The 2851-nt window shown below is 55.1% G+C and overlaps 1 long non-coding RNA gene across 2 annotated transcripts; it reads left to right on the top strand.

The window, feature by feature from the left end:
* Positions 1 to 251: 251 nt before the first annotated feature.
* LOC122200230 lies at positions 252 to 2624 on the top strand. Of its 2 annotated transcripts, XR_006193754.1 has the most exons (3): positions 252 to 767; positions 1484 to 1570; positions 1860 to 2624. It is a non-coding gene; the product is annotated as an uncharacterized LOC122200230 (long non-coding RNA). The 2 variants fall into 2 exon arrangements; XR_006193755.1 differs by lacking the exon at positions 1484 to 1570.
* Positions 2625 to 2851: the final 227 nt, after the last annotated feature.

Raw genomic sequence — 2851 nt, 5'->3', positions numbered from 1 at the left:
CCCTCCCGCCGCCTGGACACTGCCTGCTCACGGCCGCGCCTGAGTCCCTCGCCGGGAACGTCCTTGGCAGAAAGGAGCTGTCCCCCGCCAAGGTTAGGTACCTTCCCCAGAGGCAGTCTGCAACCAAAGACTCGCCCGTGTGGGGTACAGAGGGACAACCCCCTTCCCTACACTCGAGAACACTCTGAAGGACCATCTCGGCCTCAGCACCGGGGGTGGCTCGGGTCTTACTGTAGGTACGTCACAGTCACCCTCTTCTCCTGCCCCATCCTTCTTCCCTCACTGCCTTACAGGTGTTGTTCTCTGGGAGTGCTCCCCAGAAAGCCTCCTGGGCACTAATCCCTGCCTCGGAGTCTTTTTCCTAGGGACCGAAGGGAGTAGCCAAGTTGTAGTCGGTTAAATGTGGCAAGGTAAGCACAGGGCTTAGCACAGTGCCTGGCATACAGTGAGGCCTCTGGTCATGACAGCTGTTACCATCTTCCGCGAAGGTCATTGTTGCCCAGTCCTGGCTGGACATCACAATCAGCTGGGAAGCTTGGGAAGAAAAGGTCCAGATGCCTGGGCCACTTCCCCCGAGATTTTGATTCAGTAGAGCTGAAAGCAGGCCCAGATTTCTGTGATTTCAGAAGTCCCACAAGCGTTCTGATGGATGGCCAGGGCTGGGAGGCCCTGACCTGGGCCATCTTTCTCTATCACCGTCGCGTCTGAATTTACAGGCAAGAACCATAGACCCACGTCCAGCAAAGTGGCCAGTCCGAGACAGACAGGTACTTAGCTGCCCAGATAGGTCTCAACTCCTTAATTCTGACTCACTCGGGGGGGGTCATCACCTGGGGGAGGGCAGGGGACTATAGAAGGTCTTTGATTTCAGCTCTCTCCGACAGAACCACAAGGTAACCCCATTTCCTCAGCAGATGTCCCCCCCCGCCCAAACTGGCGATACAAAGGCAATATATGATCCCGCACCCTGAGCACCCAGCAGACAGAGTCCTCCTTGTGGTGTGGTTATCAAGGAGGCCTTCAGGGAGGAGGTGGGACCTGAACCAGACTTGCATGGATGGTGAGGCTTTGGATCCAGAGCAGTTAGGAAGGATGCCAGCCCCCAGAACTGGCCACCTCATTCTGAGGTCAGCCAGTTTCTAAGGAAACCAGTCCTGATATGTATTCTCATCATCCTTCCAGCAAAACTGAGGGATCTCAGGGGCTCTCAGACTCCTGGACCAGCAGGCAAGGATTGCCCAGTTTTTAGAAAAGCATATTTTGCTCTAAAGATTCAAAATTGGATGAGGGTTTGTTTAAAATCTGACTGATGTGCACTTCAGTAGGCCTGCTTCTCTCTAAAGTGCACAAGTCCCACATGCCACGGAGCCATGCGGTGTGGCTGGGGCAGAGACTTGAATCTGAGCTCACGCTTGTAAGCTGTGTGACCTTGGCCAAGTGACTTAACCTCTCTGAGCCTCAATTCGTTCTGCTTTAAAACGAGGACAACAAAGCTTGCCTTCCTGCCTCTCTCTGGGTTATTAAGAGGATCAAAAGGGAACACTTCTGCCCGTGGCAAAACACACTACAGGTATGAGCTGCTACTCTTGTCTGCACCTCTCTTTTTAAATTCGGAATGCAGAAGCCCAGGGAGGCTCCCGCCATTGCCCCGCACCCTACGGTGAGTCATATGGGAGCAGAGGCAAGACCAAAGTCCCCCCAAATCCTGCCCTAATGCTTTTTCCAACAGAGCGCCACAGCCCTTCCCCAAATCTCTCTTCTTTCCCTAATTTCTTAGGCACTGCGGGGAATCGCGCATTCTCACCTTGCCCTAAATTTGTAGTCTTTGATGCCTTGTAATCTTTTGATCCCCTCCACAGCAGCAGGCCTGCCTGCGCCCTTCCTGCCTCTGTACCATCTCGAGGGGCCTTCTGCCTACACTCTGTTCGCTTTGGACATCCTAACTCAGCCTGGGATCAGCCTACCCTTCACCACCCGAGACGACTACGACCCCTCATCCGTGGGATCTCCAGCCTCCCACTTACAACAGAGGGAAACGCTACCTGCCGATTCATTTGTAGAGAGGCACTTAGTTAGGCACTCGGGATACAGAGTCCAAAAGCACTTCATGAAAGAGCTCTGCTCATCACCAGTCAGTACCAGGCAGTGCGATGAGGCCGTGAGGGGACCCAGCCTCTGATGGAGGCTGGGCTGGAGGACTGGACTCCAGGTTCCCGACCTCTGCTTGTTCTTTCACCCCCTACCTCTGCCTCAAATCCACCGAACAGCCCAGAAACCTCCGGCTGCCCTCTGCCAACCTCCAGGTCAAGCCCTCGGGGGCCTCCCTGCTCCACACCCCCCACTCCTCTCGCCAGCCTCTCTGCCTTCTCCCCCATGGAGTCCCCTCCAAGTCCAACTGCCCTGCTCAGGCCCTCGATTCTAGGAGACGGGTCACGTCCACCACCCCGGGGTGCGGCGCGAGCCAAACTAATCAATGGCAGAGCTGTAGATTAAGGGGCCCGGCCCAAGGCCATCCATCACTGTCGTTTACACGGGCCTGTCAGCCTGCAAATGGAAAAGGAGATGATGTGAAACAACCCATCTGCAGGTTTTTAACGCTCTTTACAAATTGCTGTGGTGAATAACTTGTTGCCTGTATTTATCCCTTTTCAAATTGTCTCTTAGCTACAGTCATCCGTCTTCATTCTACACCCTGATGGCGCGTGCACCGCCAGTTGGGCAACCTCATTATTTCCCTGGCCCTGCTGCCTGGAGGAGGAAGGGGAAGAAGGCACGGAGGGGAGAGAGGGAGAAGGGCAGTGGAGGGGGGAGGAGACCACTGGATCTGCCATGGGCAAGCACCTAGCGGCTA

The sequence above is a fragment of the Panthera leo genome, chromosome D1, assembly GCF_018350215.1.
Source record: "Panthera leo isolate Ple1 chromosome D1, P.leo_Ple1_pat1.1, whole genome shotgun sequence".
NCBI lineage: Eukaryota > Metazoa > Chordata > Mammalia > Carnivora > Felidae > Panthera > Panthera leo.
Note: the sequence above shows the minus strand (reverse complement) of the source record. Positions and strands in the feature narration are given on the sequence as shown.